Source organism: Microcebus murinus, chromosome X (genome assembly GCF_040939455.1).
Source record: "Microcebus murinus isolate Inina chromosome X, M.murinus_Inina_mat1.0, whole genome shotgun sequence".
Classification (NCBI taxonomy): domain Eukaryota; kingdom Metazoa; phylum Chordata; class Mammalia; order Primates; family Cheirogaleidae; genus Microcebus; species Microcebus murinus.
In genome coordinates, this window is record NC_134136.1 from 104,374,535 (window position 1) to 104,396,579 (window position 22,045).

General features: G+C 37.3%; 1 protein-coding gene and 1 pseudogene across 1 annotated transcript in view; one reads left to right on the forward strand and one right to left on the reverse strand.

Moving 5' to 3' along the window:
- The window catches only part of IL1RAPL1 (interleukin 1 receptor accessory protein like 1), a 1,316,165-nt gene that overhangs the window by 1,152,809 nt on the left and 141,311 nt on the right, over nucleotides 1-22,045 (forward strand). The gene's annotated exons all lie outside the window — the stretch shown is intronic.
- Nucleotides 3,084-3,726, reverse strand: LOC142865871 (protein lin-28 homolog A pseudogene; annotated as a pseudogene).

Genomic DNA, 22,045 nt, shown 5'->3' on the forward strand with positions numbered 1-22,045 from the left:
TAGGCTGGGTTCTTAGTGGCATCATTGAGCTGCCATTTGATTCCTGGACTATACACCCCCAAAGCTCTTGTCATTTGAGAAAATATAAGCCACAATAGTAGCTGAAGACAATGCTAATGAATATAGAATGCCCAAATTAGTTATATAAATTTGATCATATTTTATCTCACTTGACTTAGCCTTTTGAATGTTTTCCAAAAGCCAAATTAGAGAAACTCCTCAAATAGTACATATCACAAGTATCTTAACTATTATGAACCCAGAAATCCAAGTAATCACACTCTTGGTGCCTAAGCAGAGACAACCATGGCTGAATCTTCAAGGCATCACTTATATGGATACATGTTGCATCCACAACTAGTATTATGAAACCATAGGTTTCATAAATTGGCAATCAAGTTTTAGATCCCATGTCAATCTTCTTTTTTTTTTTCAGTACCAATAAGTCTTTATTTATTCATTGTATTTTCCCAGGGAAAGTAGGAAGGAAGGGAAAAGAGTCAGCATGTGTGCTACAAAATAATTAGAAAATGGGAAAGGAGGTACCCAGTACAGCAAAATCAACCATCAAATAAACATACCCCAGGATGGGGTCACCAAAGCCCAAGGGGGTTCAGTCTCCTGCAGTTCAGGAATGAGGGGAAAGGATCAGGAAAAGAACAGACAAGTACAGGCTTTCCTACCCTCCCTCCCTCCCCATAAATTCAAGATTTCACACAAAGCTTTGGTTTCTAGCAGTAAACATAGAGTTACATTCGTCCGTCTCCTATTAAACAATCTTGTGGCCACTTTGACATAAGTTTCTTGCACCTGTATAATAAAATTTCCTGAGTGACTTGGATATACATTCATAATCCCTTTCTTGGTCTCTTGCCCTCGCTTTCTATATGGAAGGCCCCCAATTGCATCTCTCTACTTTCAGATTACAGATTAAGTAGGTTTGAGCCATCCAAAATACAGCAGTTGTTTCAAGTGTTTGGCATGAAACACCATCAAGAAATGGTCTTGACTTAAGAGGTTGGGAACAAGAGATGGAGGGTTCCTAGCTTCTTCAGGATTTTTGCATAAATCATTGAAGAGTTGTGGAGGCATCCCAAGAATTAAATGCATTATGTGTGTGGATGTGTAGGTTTTCTTTTTGGGGGGATGGGAAAGGGGGTAGGGTAGGAGACAAGTTTTTAGGACAGAAGATCTGGTGGAAAATAGGAAATAGGGCATGGGGAACACAAAAGAAAAAGGTTGGTGTTCAAGATCCCCACTTGAAGAAGAGGCCCTCCCCACACTAATGTTTCCGATCCTTTTGCCTGGTGCAGAACCTTCTGTCAAAGATGCTTTGGCTATTTTTCTCTCAATACAAAAAGAAGTTTGTAAACAAACCCCAAAAGAACATGAAAACCAACACATTATATTTACACAAACTAGGCCACCTAGCAATCACCAACTCAGTAAAGTCCTACAAAGCCCAGACAAATACAATAACTAGAGGGGTGTAGCATTTAGGGGAGACAAGAACCCAGGATCAGACACACACCACCCAATGCATTCTATTGCATTTGTCCCGTTTCAACACAGTGAGGTAGGTTTGGGGTGATCTCACAGCATGTAAACGAAACCCCCTTTTGCTCCTTCAGCTACCATGACACTATTAATGACTACTGCAGCAGGGCAGGACATTGGCTCAGGGCACCACAAAAGGCCCTCATTTATGGGTCACCCTGGAACCTAAGACATTTGAAAGGTTAAGGATTTTAGTCCTCAATTCATATATCCATCCCTCAACAGCATAGGATGAGTACAGAGGTATTGGTCTTAAAACTTATCCTTACTAACTCACAGTTTTTACAAAAACACACATACACTCTGTTGTGCATGAGTAGGTCTAGCCAAACCCAGTGAAGGATGGATCGAGTATGTAAAGCATGTCCTGTGCCCTAGGATTAGACAACCCTCACCTAACCTTGGCTTCCTCTCTGGGCCTTCCACCTAGCCCAGCCTTTCCTAACCTCTCTGCAGCACCTTTTCCTGTTTAGACTAATTTCTAATCTTCCAGTAGAAGGCGATCAAGTCATGGGGCAACCCCGTTAGAACCTAGTCTCCCATGAAACATTTTCAAGGTGGAAGGGGTTTCAAGTAGATACTATGGCAGAAAAGACAGCTCTAATTGGCAAAAATGAGGTAGTTCAATAGGCTGTGCACTCCAAATAGTTGCTCTGTATGGTGATAAAAACAACAAAAACCATTCCTGCTGTGCAGACCTGGAGATGCTGCCCAACTTATCCCTGAGATTGCTCATGTACCTGAGAACACAGTGCAGGAATTAGGGCCTTAGATTAAAATATACAAAAATACAAAACCAGAATATTTATATTAAGAAAAAAAAGTTAAAATGCACAAGATATGTCATTCGCACATAGCTAGTGCAGTTGGCATCCTGGAGAAAGTGGGACCCAAGGTGCAGTTATCCAAGGGAGCAAATAAGTAAAATCACATTGGCCCGGAATGGGGTGGGAGTGAGCTTAGGAGCAGCAGGTCTGCAGCTGTTCCCCCAACCACCCTTTCTGCCTATCATCACTACCCATCACTTGGGACAGTTCCCAGCACCCTATCTCAAGAATGGGTATAAGAATACAAGATATGGAAAAAAACCCTGCCTTACTCCTGAGATTCCCTCCCACAGAATGTAGTGGCTTATGGGTGGGGTCCATTAGTCCGGTCTTGTACTTAATCGTTTCACTCTGGCATGGGCATCATATTATTACATATCCTTCTTTAAAAGGAAAACAACTTCCTATCCAGGCCACTTTCAAAAGCTAGAGATTCCGGGATGGAGTCTCAGATAAAGCATTCAGGTTCTGGGGTGATTTCCCCATAAAGCCCTCCCTTGCATTTGGATAGAGCATGGGTAGGGTTCCTTTGCCTCACCCTTTCCCCCCACCAAGAAGGAAGAAGCGGTGATGCCATGAACCCGGCCTGAGATACATGGCAGTGCCAACCACCCCCAACCCACCCTATCCCCACTTTCTCCACTCTGCTGCTCATTGAAACTTCCTGATAGCAAAAGAATAGCCCCCACCCACTGTGGCTCAATTCTGGGCCTCTGGGAGCAGGGCAGGGCTGTGGATCTCTTCTTCTTCCTCCCGAAAGTAGGCTGGCTTTCCCTGTGCGCTAGGGGCCTGCTGGGCCTTCAGTGGACACGAGGCTACCATGTGGCTGATGCTCTGGCAGAAGTGGCACTTCTTGGGCTGGGGTGGCAGCTTGCATTCCTTAGCATGCTGGTCTAGACCTCCACAGTTGTAGCACCTGTCTCCTTTTGATCTGCGCTTCTGCATGTTCTTCCCCTTTGGCCGCCTCTCACTCCCAATACAGAACACCCCACCAGGTCCAGTGACTCGGATAGATTCCAGGCCCTTGGCAGACTTCTTAAAGGTGAACTCAACTGCCTCACCCTCCTTCAGGCTCCGGAAGCCTTCCATGTGCAGCTTATTCCGGTGCACAAAGACGTCCACAGGGGGGGTCGAGGGCCACCCCGGCGCGGGCGGTCACGGACAGGAAGCCGAACCCCATGCGCACGTTAAACCACTTACAGATGCCAGCACCGTGGAGCAACTGCGGCTCGTCCGCAGCCCGGGCCGCGTCCTCCGGCGCCTCCTCCGCCGCCTCCTCCGCCGCCTCCTCCGCCGCCTTGGCGCAGCCACCTGCAAACTGCTGGTTGGACACGGAGCCCATGGTCGTTGGCTGAGCCCGCGGCCCCTGGCCCCTGCTCAGGCGGCTGCTGGCCCCAGAGAAGTCCAGAGGCAAAGGGGTGGTTCAGAGAAGAGGCTGCTACATCTTCCCCCGTCCCATGTCAGTCTTCTTAAAGCATTGAATTCAACTTAACTGAACAAAGGACAGTGTATTATATCCTATCATATAAACTGACTCTTAAATTGGTCTGAAAATATTAACATGTATGAATGAGGTTATATTACAGCAATAAAATGAAAATATATATTAAGTATACTTTGTTTAGCAACAAGATAATATTTGAACTATTAACAGTCAAATAGAAAGCAGAGAGTCCTTTCCTTTTTTATTTGATGAACAAAACGCACAGATTGCTGTAAAGATAGAACTTTTGACCACATGCAATCAGATGACAAAAGATATTAGCTACAGGGAAATTTTTTCTCTGCCAATAAATAAAAAATAACTTAAAAAATACACCATTATAGGAAAAAAACTATTTTTAGTTTAGAATTACAAACTCCTCAAATGCTTTAATGCCACAGCTTCATTCCATTTGCCTCTCAACTATTCCTGCTGGGGCTTCTGCTGCAGTTTATTGACATGTATAAGGGTTTCCATTACCTTTGAAAAACAAAACCAGCAATCATTTTTCAAAAGACATTCACATTGTCAGTATGCAATTATAGCTAATATTAAGCATTCATTATGTTACTGTGTGCAATGCACACACAAGTAAGCTGCCTACTCATTAGGACAAACATTTCCAAAATGACAAAAAAAGCTATTAAAATTAAGACTTAAACTTTTCCAGTACAAATGTGGTCTTAATTAAAGTTGTGATAAAGATGCCCCTGTGAGATAGTTTACCAAAATATTTATGTTAAAGATAAGGCTCTGCCACATTTAAAAGCTGGTTTCCATCAAAATACCTCATAATTACCTAGTTGCCTAGATAAAACAGGAATACAAGGACTGATCTAGATAAGTATGAAAGGTCTTTCATATGTGCACACTCATACAGTTAAAAGGATTAATCTAAACTGCTACATGGTATAAAAGATAGTTTAATCTCCTAAGTAGTACCAACCATTAACATTGTAGTATATCATGAGAAAAAGATGAAATGTTTAGGATTTGATAATGTACAGAGGTATCTGTCACTAACAGATGTATGTAAATCAAAGACAGTGACTCTGGAATTTTTCATATTACTATTTTTACCCGTTGAATTCTTTCTTTAAACCAGAGCCTAGAAGACAATCCAGTGTAGAACATCGATAAAAACAGAGATGTTGTAGAGCTAGCATATTCGGCCACAAGGTACCTCTCAGAAATGTTAGAATCCTTCATAGAATCCCAAAGAGACTTGAGACCCTAATGTTTTCTCCTATATCCTAACAATCACACCTATTTTAGCTTTCCTGAGAGGGCAATTTAAATAGCCAAGAATTGTGAAAAGGAAAATAGAAAGGGTCCTAAGCGCCAAACTATATATCATGCTGGCCTTCCAGTTGTAATAGGACATCTGATTACTTGAATAAAAGGGATGTTTTAGGAGTCTTTGTTAACCCTAATTGGAAATTCTGACTCACACTTAACTGAATTGACAGCTGTGTAAAGTTAACACTGCTATTAGATTACTACATATTAGAGAATGTTTTTTTTTCTTCATTTATGCTTTATTTCCCACTTGGGCCTCTTTTTTCTCTTGTATTATATATCATTGAGGATTCTCCTAATTAGTGTGTGTGTGTGTGTGTGTGTGTGTATGTGTGTGTGTGTGTGTTCTGAACTGAAGTTTAATATCCTGCAGGTAGCCTCATGCCAATTCTGAGAAGTCCACAGAATGTTAATGTTGCTCTAAAACGTTGATGGTGAAGCCTATAAAAGCAGACTGGACTTTAGAAACAAAATGGTTGTGCTATTTTGTCCTATTGAGCTAAGTTCCTTTATGCGGAGAAACCAGCATCCATGGCAAACATAAGAAATCACACAGAAGTGGCACAGCCACCGATGCTATTTTGGTAGACCGACTACAAACTATCTGAAACCTGTTCCTTGCATTTCAAGCCATCTTTCTAGAGTCTCCTTTTATGCCTTTATCTAACCTTTCAGATTGTACACATACCTTCATTTTTCCAGGTTACCACTTGGGTTTCTCTAGAATACACTAAGCTTTCTGGACCAACAGGCTACACTTAGATTCTGATGTATTAGGGCGTACTGGGTCAGGAAATAGGTGACAAACTCAACAGGGCCAAAAGGAGGGAGAACATAGTGTAGCTGTAGGAGGGGTCTGCCAAAATTGAGCTGTTGCTTTTTGTAAAGGGACGCAGCCAACCAGAGGTGTTCATCTTGGAGGTGGGAAAATAAATATCTTGACTCCATTTCTATCCCATTCTTCTGCTAGTGTCTCTCATTGGCCACACTCATAATACATCCAAAGTAGTCTCCTGGGGCATGGAGGAGGGTAAAAAAGAGTTGGAAAATGGAGGGGTAAACAGAAAAAACATCTATTACTCTTGGTAAGGCCTTTCTTATCTAAACCTTTTTATCTGGAAATGCCTAATATCAATAACAAAAGCTACTGTTTATCTAAAATTTACCATATTCCAGACAGACTCTGTACTAAGCACTCAATAGGCATTATTTTCATTTAAATCTTCTAACATCTTTATAATCTAAGTACTATTATTCTTCCCATTTTACCAATGAGCAGAGTGAGCTTTTGAGAGTTTGAATAATTTTACAAATAAATGTTAGAGCAAAACCTTTGGCCTGCTGTGACTCTAAAACTCAGGCTTTTAACCACTTTTATGTAGCCTTCCACTAATAATCCAGTGGCTTTCTTAGCCAACACATTCAGTTTTTCTCTGCTGAAAGTTTAGAGTTCTTTGACTGCCTTGGATGATCTGTCCCTTTAAAATTGAAGGTTGAACCTGTAGAGCTCAATATTGTCATTTAATTGTGACAACATGGATACAAAGAATGCAAAACTTTTGTTCGTATTTAGTGGAGATCCTAGGACATATTGATGTTTGGGAGAGGGCTCAGAAAGTTCAGTAATACCTGCAGATCTAAGCATTTAGCAGTTATAATGATGAATGGGTGACCTTCCAGAAGTTGAAAAGAAGCTTAATTCTTATTCATGCAGGCAAATAATAATGTGACTAACCTGGTATTGCCCCATTAGTAACTGATCATTTCTCTCTGACTTGGGTACCGTAGAGAATAGATTGTGAGGTTACATCCTTATGTAGAACATTGGTTTATTTTTCCCAGGCCACTTACAAGAAACCATTTATTCATGACAAATTTCTGTCATGACATGACCCACGTTATTAGCCTGGCATTTAGAAGTCTAGATTCAGGGTCTTTCTATTCAAATGGCTAGCGCTACATCTAGTTAGAAAATTAATTTAACTTTTTAATGTGTTAAAACTATTTTCTGCAACAACAGTGATTTTCTATCTGAAAAGGGAAAGTTTTGATATCCAAAGACACTAATTTTTCCATATTAGAAGAGACATAATCCTGAACTTAAGCATTGTATTCTTAGTACTCTGGCTTTCTATTGAATTTTAGTGAAAAATAGCATGGCACTGGACAAAGCTTCATTTTCTGATGAGAGCAAGTTGACAAATCTGAATTATTTTGTATGCTCATTGAATATGCCACCCAGTCTCCCAGCAATGTGTGAATGCAGCATATAAGTATCAGAGTGAAGCTAAGTTATCTTAGTAACCCTCTAACTCGTAGCTTATAACCATTCATATGGGAGCGAGAAAATACAGTCAAGGATTTTAATTTTCCTAATTATTCTTATATTTAGCATCATTTAGAGTAACAATCTGGATCTTAATTTAGTGTTCTTGTTTTCAATCAGCTTGTTTGAAAACATGTAAACAAAGCCTCTATTGTCAAGAAAATATATTCAATTATTACTGCCTCTAAGGAAATCCAGTTTAAAACATGTGCAATAAACATTTTCAGAAAAAAAATGCATTTACCAACTATGTGAATATTGTAATATTACAGACAATAGAGGTTTACCAGGTGTGAATCATAGAAGCACATGAGATTATTAATATTAAAACAGTATATATCTGCCATTTATATAAAGTAGACTTTAAACATTTCAAAACTTTTTATTTGTATTTAAATATATATTAAAAGTATGTAATAATATATTTTAAAATAATATATTAAAATATAATATTTAAACATATTTTATTAAAAATATAATATTTCACCATGACATCTATGACATGCCTTACTGGAGTCTGATCAGTAGTAGCATCATCCCACCTTGAGAGCTGCAAAGTTTTATTCTGTCAATCCTGAGATGTTTTATAGCAAGGTAAATGATCTAATTTATAATATGTGCTTAGGTATTTCCAAAGAAAAATCATTTGCAAGGGTAGAATCTTTTATGAATTTAATTACACTTGGATTCCAATCCAATTTGAAACCATGTCTACAAAGGCTGGCATTTAGTCAGCTAAACATTTGAATGCTTCTTTGTTCCTAAGGAGGAAAGCACAGGACTAATTTCTCTAACAAGTAATTGCAGGTGCAGGTTATGTTTGCAATCTTAAAAAAGGAAGTGTCTCAGTGAAGGGGAAATTAAATGAGAGGGTTAAATGCATGACATAGAAAGGATATTTGAATCACCTGTGCTTTTCCATCCTGTTTTAAAATCCATCTTTCCTATGAGGTGGGGCCAAATTACCAGCTGTGTTCCTCTTAATAGGAGGAAGTTGGGGGCTGGAGGGAGAAGAAAGATAGAAAGAAATTAGCCAAACACAATCACCAGTACATATTAAGTCTTTTTAAAGCTAGCAGGGAGCCGGTGACGATCCACACAATAAAGGGATAAATAAAACACATGTAAGGACACAATAATGGAGTGGTTTCTCATCAACTAAAGACAATTGGATTGCATCTTTAGGACTTTCTTTGCTCAGTTCACTTTGAAATGCACTCGGTCAGCTAAAATTTCATTTGTTGTTTTTGTGCTGCTTTTGTTGTCAGAAAATATTTTCAAGTTATACAATCTGATAAAGTGTCTCTCAGGAGTATCAACATTAGTGAGCTGGGTACCTTGAGGCCCTCTTCCTTCCAAGGTGGACACCATGGCCACTATTGTGTTTCTTCAGTATGCTTGTCTATTGCTGTCCATCAAGAATACCTTGTGGGCAGGAATGGTATTTGGCCTATTCAAAATTTCATTAGCTTGAACATCAATCTTTATGAGACTTCCTACTCCAAACTGGAAGCTTCTAATCCCTTTTGTCTCTCCTCACTTGGCAACCAGTCTGTCTCTTTTATGTCTTTAGTTTCCTTTCTCCAAATTCCTTCAAATTCCATTATGCTTTACTGGATATATCTCCACCAAAGCCACCTCTAAAAGGCCAAATTCTTACTGGCTGCAGTAGTTCAGCAGCTGATACATCGGTAAAATAAGCATAACAACAATAGTTTTTATGTATAGAGCAGGGATCAGTATGTTTTTCCTTTCAAGGACCTGATAGTAAATATTTTAGGCTTTATGAACCATATATATGATCTCGGTCACAACTATTCTGTGCAGCCATTCTTGTGCATAAGTAGCCATAGACAATACTTAAACAAAAAGGTATGGCTTATTCCAGTAAAACTTTATTTATAGACCCTAAAATCATTTCATATAATTTTAACATGTTACAAAGTATTATTCCTTTCTGGGTTTTTTAAATTATTCTAAAATGTAAAAACAATTCTTGGCTCATAGGCTGTACAAAAACAAAGCAGGCTAGATTTGGACTGCTGGACAGAGTTTGCCCACCCTGGCTGAGAGTTGTTCAGTTTTCGGAGATTCTGTACCTATAGTCTCATTTGATTTGCCCTATAGTACTATAAAGGAGGAAGTTGAGACTTGGAAAGTATGCATGTTCTGCCAAAAGAAAGAGAACTAATAACCTGGTTCTGGGAACTACATTGTCACACATCGAATCCTGTGTTCCTACCTCTATAGCCCACTTTACACTAGTGCTACATCTATTATTGACTTAGTTCAAACCTCCAAACCAACCAGACTCCATTGAGGCAGCCACTTTTTTAAAAGCCATCCTTTGGAAGAAAATTTATGTAAAACAGCAGTTCCCAAGAATGTAACCGATTCATCTGGAGGGCTGCCTTTCCTGGACATACCCCCAGAGTTTCTGATTCAGTGGGTTTAGGATGGGGCTCCAAAATTTGCATTTCTTTTTTTTAAAAATTGTATATACCATAAAGTTTACCATTTAAAGTGTTCAAAGGTTTTAGTATATTTGCAGAGTTCTATAGCTATCACCATCGCTATCTAATCCCAGAATATTTTATCACCCCTAAAAAAGCCCTGTACCTATTAGCAGTCACTTCCATTTCTCCCCTTTCCCCCAGCCCCTGGCAATCACTAATTGACTTTTTGTGTTTATGGATTTGACACTTCTGGACATTTCATGTAAACAGAATCATAAAATATGTGGCTTTTCTGTGTCTGGTTTCTTTCACTTAATATAAAGGTTTCCAGGGTCATCCATATTGTAGTATATATCAGTACTCCATTCCTTTTTATGGCTGAATAATGTTCCATTGTATGGATATACCATATTTTGCTTATTCATCAACTGATGGACATTTGGGTTGTTTCCATTTTTTGGCTATTATGAATAATTCTTCTGTAAACATTCCAGTACAAGTTTTAGTGTGGACATATGTTTCCAATTCTTTTGGCTATATATGTAGGAGTGGAATTGCTGAGTCATATGGTAGCTCTATGTTTAACTTTTTGAAGAGCTGCCAAGCTATTTTCCAAAAGCAGCTGCACTATTTTACATTCCCATAAGCAGTATATGAGTTGCAATTTTTCTACATTCTCATCAACACTTGTTATAGTCTGTCTTTCTGACTATTGTCATTCTAGTGGGTACAGAATGGTAACTCATTGTGATTTTGATTTGCATTTCCTTAATGACTAGTGATGTTGAACGTATTTTCATGTGCTTGTTGAGAATTTGCATTTGTAACAAGCTCCCAGGAGATGCTGATGCTGCCTGCCCATGGACCATACTTTGAGAACCACTGATCTAAAAATTATCACTTACTACTGGTAAACATAGTATGCTGTACACAATAATTTTTTTCTTGATAATCATAGTCATTACTGAGTCATACTTTGGATGTTGAGTATGAAGGAAGAATTTATTCCGTAGAATTTTATTGAGAACATGAAAACTTCCAGGCACACGTACAGACATCAAAAAATAAATCTTTTAATAATAGAGACAAAGTAGAGTTTACATTCAGAGGGTGAATGGACAATAGATGCACAATAGATGATAAATAAGCACCTAACATATCAGGTGGAGATACATGCTATGAACAAAAATAAGAGAGGGTGTGGGGCTAGAAAAAGGATAGTGAGGAAATGTAAGGTGACCAGAGAAGGCCTCTCTGATGAGGTGACATTTGATCAGAGCTTTGAAGGCAGTGAGAGAGCAGGACATGCAGATTCAATGTACCCTGAGGTAAAAGCAGTCTCTGGAGCCAGTTCAAGCTCAATACTTAGCCCTGGACCTCTTCTAGCTCTTTGACCTAGAACAAATTACTTAACCACTCTGTGCCTCAGATTCCCAGTCTATAAAATGTAGATAATATCTCCCCAAAACGATTATTATGAATATTAAATTAGATAGTATATGTAAAGCATTTAGAGAAATTCATGGCACATAGTGTTAGATAACAGGTGGATATATATATGAGGCTAATGAAATTAAAACTTCAGTTCCCTCATTTATATGGGCCTATTTTGTGGCCCTCTATTGAACATTGTATACAAAGTGTCATACACTTTCTTTAAAAGAGATCCCCCAAATTTTATAAGCTGTAGGCCCTACATAACCTGGACTTGCCTCTGATCTTAGCTGCTATTTATTAATCTCTGGGATGAATGATTCCAGACAAAGGGAACAGGAAGTGCAAAGACCCAGAGGGTGGGAGAACATCAAGGAGGACTTTGTGACTGGAAGGGAGTCAGTGAGGGACAATGAGAGAAGATGGGTTGAGATCAGAGGGGATGGCATGGTGAAGACAGGGAGCTCACAGGCATGGAACAGGTCTTGGAAAAGTACTTCGTTATCGTGGGTTAAATGGGAAGACACTGGAAGATTTTGAAAAGAGGAGAGAAATGAACTGGTTTACATTTTAATAGGATCATTCTGACTGACCTTGAGAGAACAGATGGTTAAGGAAGGAAAGTTAGATGCTCGAAAAACCATGGGGAGGCAATAATCTACAGAGGAGATAATGGTACCCAGTACCATTATCTGGTACTGGAAGATAGGAGTGGCAAAGTATTGATAGTTTCTGAATATATTTTAATGATGGAACAAACAGAACTTGCTGATGAATTACATGTGGGATTGAGAGAGGGGTTAAGGATGATTGGAAGATTTAGTGCCTGAGTAACTGACAAATAAGGTTCAGGATTGAATATACATGTGGAGTGGGAATAAAGAGTTTGGTTGTGGACATGTTAGTTTTGAGATGCCTATATGATATGTAAGATTCTGGTTTCTTTTCAGGGCATATAGCCCTGATGGACATTTTTCAGAATCTTTACAACTAGATTACTTTACAGTCATATGCCTATTATGCAATTCTATGCAAAATGTACCACATGGATTCTTTAGAGCTATAACACAGATGGCTTTTATGGAAAATTAATTTTTGAAATAGGATGGATATAGCTTTATCCTAATAAAGGCTTTATTGTATTTATCATTATCCCCTGGCTTTACAGAAGCACACAAAACATTTTTTATTTACCACCTCACATAACACTCCAAGTCCACCATCTTGTGAGTTTCAACCCATTCTATTCACTTGAATTTAGTTATTCTACCCAGCACAGGCTTTTATGGTTTACCATGAAGATGAGACCATTAAGGATGCTGAGGGTTTACTATATATGAAAGAACTAAGTTTATTGCTATTTAAGAAAATATTTGTAAAAGATGTCATCACTGATCTGAGATGCAAGAGTTAGCTATTCTCTATTCAGAGAAATATCCATTGAGTCTTTTCTTTTCTTCCTTTAGTTAAAAAAAAAACAAACTGAAAACTTGTAAAAGATAAAAAGAATGACTTGGGGAACATGCCTATATTTTCTCATTTTTCCTGGCGTGTATCAGTTTGTTGTCTGTGTAGAAAAAGCAAACTGTTTTTCTTCTGCTCTCACACCACATCAACATAGAAGACTTCTGTAACCAAATGTGTGGGGATTTCTCCCCATCAACAAACAAGCAGTCACTTCTTTAGTGCACACCCCGTGGTATCAATTAGATCTTCTGATCCAATTCAATTCGGATGCTATCTCCATGTAGATAGCATCAGATCCCACAGGTTGGAGGCTTAGTCTCATAAGACTGCCCCCACATCAGATACCAGTTTTAAATCTGGCCTCTAGAACCTCTGATTGGCCAGCTTCAAGTTGAGATACCCATGATCCCCTCTTTGTGCTTGGTTAATTTGCTAGAGCAGTTCACAAAACTCAGGGAAAGACTTGTGTTTAGTGGTTTATTATAAAGGATATGTTAAAGCATAGAAATAAACAGCTAGATGAAGAGATAACATAGGGCAAGGTCTGAAAGGGTCCCAAGCACAGGACCTTTGGTTCTTACGGAGTTGGGGTGTGCCATCCTGCCAGCATGTGGATGAGTTCTTCTGTACCTTTGTGCAGGCCTGTATAAGTTTAGCTTCCAGAAGCTCTTTGTACCCAGTCCTCTTTGGCCTTTTATGGAGACTGTATTGGATAGGCATGAATGAAGCATGTACAACCATATATAAATGTGATTGGACAAAAGGGGTATGATCTGATACTAACAGAATCAGTAGAGAAACTCATCAAGCCTGTCTCTTGATTCCTTTTGGCCTCTGTGCAGCATTCTTTCTTCCAGGGTAGGGGATAGTACACCTTCTGAAATGATGGTCTTATGACCTACAATCAGACAAAATTGGTCAGAAAATTTCTTTTTGGCCAGCTCCAAGACAGAAACATGGGGAAGATGTGAGTCCTGCCTCAAGGAGAAAAAGAAGCAAGTGAAAGGAGGGCAGGAGAAGGTTAAGAGACGTTCTGTTTTCTGAAAGGCCCCAACATTATAACCAAAGACTGTCTTTTGCCTTTATTGCTCTGAAGCATTTCTGAAGCTGCTTTAGGAAGCAAGGACAAAAGGCCAGATGCTTTAACAAAAGATATACTTATTGTTTTAGTCACTTAGGAAGTAACAAGAGCTATGAGTGCTATAAGCCAGGAACCATGGGTGAAAACAAATATATAGATACATACATACATACATACACACATACATAGATATATATATACACATATATATATCATATTATCACACTCTTCATGGCACTATTATGAGTCTGTCCCTTTTATGTTACATGATATGGAAGGTTTCAATTTAAACTCTCTTATCTAACTAACACTAGCCATATTATTAAAAGTATTTTATTCTCTTAGATTTTTATGACCTGGGATCATGTTTACTCATCTTAGAAAACCACTGCCTACCCTGTCTGTGATTGACCACAGTAGGTGCTAAAGATGTTACATTAATAAAATCTATAATAATATGTACAAAGATGAGGTCTTTGGGACATTTTGTTTTTGTTTAGAAGATACCTAATACCTATAAAGCACTGACTATTCTTAACAGCTTAAGAGTGGATAGCATGATAAAAAACATGTGACTTCAAGTTCCAAGTTCACCAAATTTTGGCTTTATTAATTTGGCAAGTCACTAATTATCTGAGTGGAATTAGTAGTATTTTTCCTATTTTACAGTGTTGTAGTCAGAACTGGATAAAACAATATATGGGAAAACATGATCTAGAAGGTACCCCAAAATAGAATATTTTGATCTACCAAATCTAGAAGAATTTTTATCAATATTATCTATCTCTTAATCTGAGAATAATGCACTTTGCTATAGTTTCCAAACACTTTTCATGGAGTTGGTAAAATGAACTTTCAGAAACTCTATTTCCCTTAATATAAAGTACAGTGGGTTGGTCATTTAACTTCAACTCCCATTATAATGTGAGGTTTTTTCCAGGCTGAATTAGCATTCTTTTACAATTTACATGTAGAAAACAATCTAATACAGAAAGGCTTACTGCAAAAGTCCTCTGACATTTGATTTTGAATTTGACATTTCAATTCAATTATTCTGAATTTAAGATTTGTTAAATCAATGAATAAATTTTGAGGAGCTATACCTTTCATATACCTATGCATATCTTTCATAACCTCGTGCACATTAGTCAGAATTAGAAAAAGAAATAATCATCTTCCCTGCCTTAAGCTTAACTAGAATAGTTGGCACATTTAAAGAACAAATGATGAAAATAAATGACACTGATAAAAGTTTCACTGGGTCATCATGAATCCCATCATAGCTCTATCAGGTGATCACATGTAGATTTTCATATAATTTAACATTTTATCCTAATTGTGCTAATATGTTTCCTTATTTTCCATCATTTAGCAAGTATGGACTCATCATTTACCAACTCTCAGCCTCTGAGGAGGTAACTGAATGGGACTCAACCAACTAGTGTAGATTTCCAAGGGCAAAAGTTGGAAGCACATTTTGCCCATGTCTCTAGTTTTATGGAGACAGACAGACAGACAAAATTGTGTTTAAGAGTTTCAGACCTCAAGGCTAGAAAAGTTGGCTTTATCCAAATGGGTTCTCAAAACAAGGACAACATGAAGTAGGATTTAGGAGATATGTTTTGGAAGTGGACCTGAGAACCAGGGAAACATGAAGTAAAGAATTGTGGTTCTACATTAGAATTCAAGAAGAAAATTAGACAATGTCTCTGGAGACCAGGGACTCTATTTGTCTTATTCACTGCTATATTCTCTGTGCATAGTGTTTGGAACATAAATATTTGTTGGTTAGCAAAATGCTCTTGATCAATTATGTTCATTACATGCTCCTGTTAAGTTATCAGGTGAGCAAACTGGACTCGATGAAAGGACTCATAAAGGAAAGAACAAAGTGGTGGTAACCAATAAAGGGAAATAAGGTGTGATTCTTGCCCTTCAACACTAGGTAATTAAGTGCCCCACCCCTGCCACCCATGAAACTCAGCTTAAAAGAAACACTACTCACACTGGGAGAGAAGGATCTCAAAGGATAATTAGAAACTGACCAGCAGATGAAACAGGAATGGAGTCCCAGACAGAAGCAAAATTATTGCAAAGTCATTGAGCTACACAAAAAGCTGGCTTGTTTGGAAAATGTCTTGTAGTTTAATATGAGTATGATGAGAATGACACTGGGGAAATAGACACGAATCAGAGTATGAGGGCCTTGGATGTTGTGCTAAGGAATTTGGACTTGGTTAAGACTAAGCATCAAATAGTTAATTCTAGCATGTTGACATAAAAGTATGGCTCAAATATTTTAATCTTGTTATAGGAAAATTTAACTTGTTAGTAAAAGTATAATACTGACCGAAAAAGAACATACTTAAGTCATGAAAGTGGAGAGCTTTTAGTCTAAGGAGGAGGGAAATATATGTGATCAAAAGCAGTTATAAAACAGGAACTTTTCCCCTTCCTTCCCTACGCTATGTATTAATACTTAAAATATCTTTTATATCAGCCTCTAGGAACATTAGGTCCCAATATGAGTCCCTCTAATTTTATTATATGAGATTATTAATAACTACTTATGTATTTCTGGTTATAGCTAATATACAAAGAGAATTAAATTTATGAAAATTAGCAGTTTTAGACATTGTTTATACAATTTTTCATAATGTTGTCAACTTGTAAAGCCCCTGATGACATTCTTTTTCAGGAACCAGCATCACAACTAAGATTGCATGTGACCTTAAAGTAGCAGAAAGAGCTGGTCATGAGACAAAAAGAAATGTTATTCTACTTCTATTAGATTCTTTGCAAGAACTGAGAAATACTTGGGATTCTAGGTACATTTGGTGCAAATGATTTAATTAACATGTGCAATTGAGAAGATTAGTATTATAGAGAATGAAATTAAAGGCATACTCTATCTGCCTTAAAACTGCACATATTATCTCTCCATTCGGAAATAGCTAACAACCTTATATAAAGAAAAAAATCCCCACATAATTCCTTTCCTAACCATCACCTCCAAACCATCAAATATACACTGTTTTCAGTTTGAAGAAAGAAAGGATAGCTACCAACAAAATTTGGCTGTGTGAGTAGGAATTAGAGGCAGAAAGGGCAAGATACGGAAAGGGAAACCTTTATAAACTTCTCTGACTTCCTATGCCAAAGGAAATTGAACACTTCTTGCAAAAATGTGACTTGTTAGGCAGCATATGATCCTATCAAAGGAATAGCAAATATCACTCAACACTGGCTAGTAAAATATGCTCAAGTGGGTTAGACTCACTTCTCAATGCCAACACACGTTTATTCCTCCTTATTTCCTCAATAAATGCTGTCTTTTTTTGGCATGCAAACAGGCATGTACACTCTCACACACACACACATATTATATAGAGAGTTTCCTACCAGATCTATTCATTGGTTAAAGTCATTCCCCTCTCTCCCCCTGTAATGAATATCTGTTGGCTTTGATGTTCACTGTTGGAGATAAAGAAATTTCACAAATGTTTGTTACATGCTGCTCAAACCTGTGACATTGAACAAGATGTTACTCATTGATAAATGGTGGGGGAGAACCTCAAAGATTAATGAATGTCATGGTTGTTGATGGAATAGAATACAAGAAGACAAATACCTATAAGTGCCCCGCCCTCTAGTTTAAAGTACAAGTATAGAGAAAAATAATGTATATTTAAGGTATTTGGTCTTTCAAAATTTTTCAGATATAAAATAAGCATTATAATCATGTTGATTTAAAATTTTAAGCTCCATAAATATTTTAGAAATGCCTCATATGATAAGATACAAATACAATATTCAGATTATATATATTCACATATGCACACATGCACACACGTATATGTAGTAGGTAGGTGCAGATAGATGATAGATTAGATAGATGATAGATAGTTGATAGATGATAGATAGTTGATAGATGATAGATATTCTCTCTTTCTTACTACATTAAAGAGTCAGGAAAAGAAAGCTAATTAAATTTTAGTGGCTGTCATATTTTAATCATATTTATGTGTGTATTTTTTTAAAAAAATTGGGGTCCTGGATATTTTGACCCACACTTATATTCTCAACCATAGAGTTGAAAATTATCTAAGTTGCCTTGCTGTTTCACACCTTCTTACATGAATCTCATATAAAGCACCTTTCCGGGATATCCCCTAGCACTTCCAGGAGAATTATAAACAGCTCATGCTATTCTGAACATATTTAAAACTTAGAAACTTATTTATATGGGTCTAAAATCTACCTTTACAGCACCTGGGTGTATTCCACTTGGGGCTCACTTCATAACCTGTATATATTCTGAGATGACAAATCATGAAGTCTCTGGCAGGCTTTATATTTCAAATCCAGCTCCTGAGAAAATTCTGAATAATAGTGACTGGTTGGAGTGTTAGGAACAATTCCAAGGTGTTTTAAATCTCATTAGGATGGCTGGGTGCAGTGGCTCATGCCTGTAATCCTAGCACTCTGGGAGGCTGAGGCGGACAGATCACTCAAGGTCAGGAGTTCGAAACCAGCCTGAGCAAGGGTGAGACCCCATCTCTACTATAAATAGAAAGAAATTAATTGGCCAACTAATATATATAGAAAAAATTAGCCAGGCATGGTGGTGCATGCCTGTAGTCCCAGCTACTCGGGAGGCTGAGGCAGGAGGATTGCTTGAGCCCAAGAGTTTGAGGTTGCTGTGAGCTAGGCTGACTCCACGGCACTCACTCTAGCCTGGGCAACAAAGTGAGACTCTGTCTCAAAAAATAAAAAAATAAATAAATCTCATCAGGAAAAGGAGTAGTGATCCATTAGTAATGCCTGCCCTGGGCAAGATGTAGCACTAGCCAAGTGTGGATTTAGTCTATTCCTTCTCCCCTATGAAACTCCCTCAGACATGTGAAAATAGCAGCCATGTTTCCTCTAAGGAATATCTTCTACGCAAATCTAAAATCTTCCAACTGTCTTACAACACATGGGATGACATTTAGTGTGCTGTAGCTTGTTCTATGAATATCTTTGTAGTTACCATCTCAACCATAAAGCATAGAACTGTGTTTGCAGAAATTCCACGGAAAAACCTTTCTTTGGGGGTCACAAGTGAAGCTTGAATACTTCTTTAAAGTCCCTCTAAGTTCATATCTGTATGCAATTAAGTATGCTGAAAGCAAAACATCATCTTGTCATTTGACTACTAAGATAACTTGCCATAAATATCAAAAAATTGCTTAAAATGCATTAATATTTCTTATGCTGCTTTTAAAGGGCATTGCTAATCAACTCCATGCTCTGATTCTACCTGGAAGGTTTCATATCCTTATTTGTCTCTATGGACATAGCTAAGGATATGCTGATGACTCCAGTAGTGAGTGCAACAGCACAGTTGACACACAAAAAAATGCTTACATTGTTAAATGGAAATCCAGTTATTGAAATATCACAGTACATCCCCCAACCCTCCCCCCGCCCAAGACGCTGAAAAAAACATGACTTTTTTTTTTTTTTGTATTTTGGGAGATGATCTTTTGAGAACTAGTGGGACAAAGTAGAATATGCTATCACTTTTAGTTCTACTAGAAAACAAATTCCATGTGCCATCATATTGTGATTGGCTTCCACAATAGCTCTGCATCAACCAATAGAACATTAAATAATATATTTTGAATTATAAATATATCAATATAAAATGATTTCAATTTGGAATATCCTCCATTCATGCTACACAACTGGTTAACCATGCTGACATCATCATGATGGACAATGCTACTCATACTTCATTTTTGAAGTTCTGGTATATTTGGGATTCTATATTTCCATTTTATGTGTTGAGTTATCTTATGTCAACAGTGTATGTAAAGCAGTTCACATTTCCTATTATGACAGCTGCATGAAGTCCATGTCTCAGAGCTGTATATCAAAGTGGCAAACATAATAACACAATACAGATCTGTTTTGACACTAATATGCATTCCATGCTTGTTTCACAGCCCCTTGACCAAATATTCAAAAACATTGTAGTACCTATTAAATGATGGTCCAGAAGCAAAATCCAGATGTTGTGTCTATTATTTCAAGCACAAATTATCAGATACAAGAATGCACAATGATTTTCTACAGTTTGCATTTTATTTTGTATCCTGTGTTTTTAGCGTAAAAATATTTCATTCTTCAAATTCAAAATATGACTGAAGGTGAAATAAAGCCTTCTTTAGAGGGTTTTCTTACTTTTTTTGTAGATTGACATATAAAATTATATGTGTTTATCATGTACAATATGATGTTTTGAAGTACGGAGGGTCCCAAAGTTGCCATACATAGGGAAAATGGGAAGCTGTAGCTAAGTATACCTTTATTTGCAAAATATTCATTAAAAAATTTTACAAAATATTTCCTTTTTATGGAGGTTTTTGGGACACCCGTATATTTTAGATAGATATAGATATAGATATAGATATAGATACAGATATAGATATAGATGTAGATCGTAGAATGGTTAAATGTAGCTCATTAACAAATGCATTGTCACTTAGTTATCGTTTTTATGGTGAGAACTTCCACTATCTTTGCATTTTTCAAGAATACAATACATTTTCATTAACTATAATCACAATGCTCCACAACAGATCTCTTGATATTATTCTTTCTATCTAACTATAGATATGTAACCTTTGACCAACATCTCCTGATCCCCACCTTCCCCCAACCACCCCAGCCTCTGGTAACCACAATTTTACTCTCTACTTCTATGAGATCAGCTTTTTAGATTCCACATGAGAAAGATCTTGTAGTAGGTGTTTTTCTGTGCCTGGCTTACTTCACTTAACATAATGACCTCTGCTTTCATCCATTTTGTCTCAGACAACAGGATTTCCTTATTTTCTGGCTGAATAGTATCTCATTATGTACATACACCACATTTTCTTTATCAATTCATACATTCATAGACATTTAGTTTGATTCCATATCTAGGCAATTTTGAATACTGCTGCAAGGAATATGGGTGTGCAGATATCACTTTGACATACTGATTTCATTTCCTTTGGATGAAAACCTACTATTGGGAATACTGGGCCATATAGTAGTTTTATTTTTAATATTTTGAGGAACCTTAACTATTCATAATGCTATACTTATTTAAATTCCCACCAGCAGTGTATAAAGACTTCCTTTTCTACACATCCTCACCAACAATTGTTTTCTTTTCTTTATAATAGCCATTATAACAGAAATGAGATAATATAACATTGTGGTTTTGATTTGCATTTCCCTGATGATTAATTATGTTGAACATTTTTCATATACTTGTTGACCATTTTTATGTCTTCTTTTGAAAAATGTCTATTCAGGTCTTTTGCCCATTTTTTAATTGGGTTGTTTTCTTGCTATTGAATAGTTTGAGTTCCTTATATATTTTGGATATTAACCCTCTTATATGTATAGTTTGCAGATATTTTTCCCATTCAGTAGGTTGTCTGTTCATTTTGTTGATTATTTCCTTTGCTGTGCAGAAGCTCTTAGTTTGATATACTCTCATTTGTGTATTTTTGCTTTTTTTGCCTGTGCTTTCAAGGCCATATCCAAAAAATTATTGTCTAGACCAATGTCCTGGAGCTTTCCCCCTCTGTTTTCTTCTAGTAGTTTCATAGTTTGGGGTCTTAAATTTAAGTCTTTAATTCATTTTGGTTAATTTTTATATATGGTGAGAGAAAAGGCTCTAATTTCATTCTTCTATCTGTGGATATCCAGTTTTCCCAACATCATTTATTGAAGAGGCTATGCTTTCCCCATTGCATGTTCATTCTTGGCAACTTTGTTGAAAATCAGTTGGCTGTAAATGTGTGTATTTATTTCTGGGCTCTCTCTATTCTGTTTCATTGGTCTGTGTGTCTGCTTTTATGCTTGTACTGTGCTGTTTTGGTTACTATAGCTTTGTAGTATAGTTGTGCACTGTATACCAATGTTTCAGTCAATGACAGACTGCATGTAGGGCAGTGACCACATAAGATTATAATGGATCTAAAAAAATTCCTATCATATAGTGCTGTTATAGCCATAATAATCTCATAACACAATGCATTGTTCATGTGTTTGTGGTGATGCTGGTGTCAATAA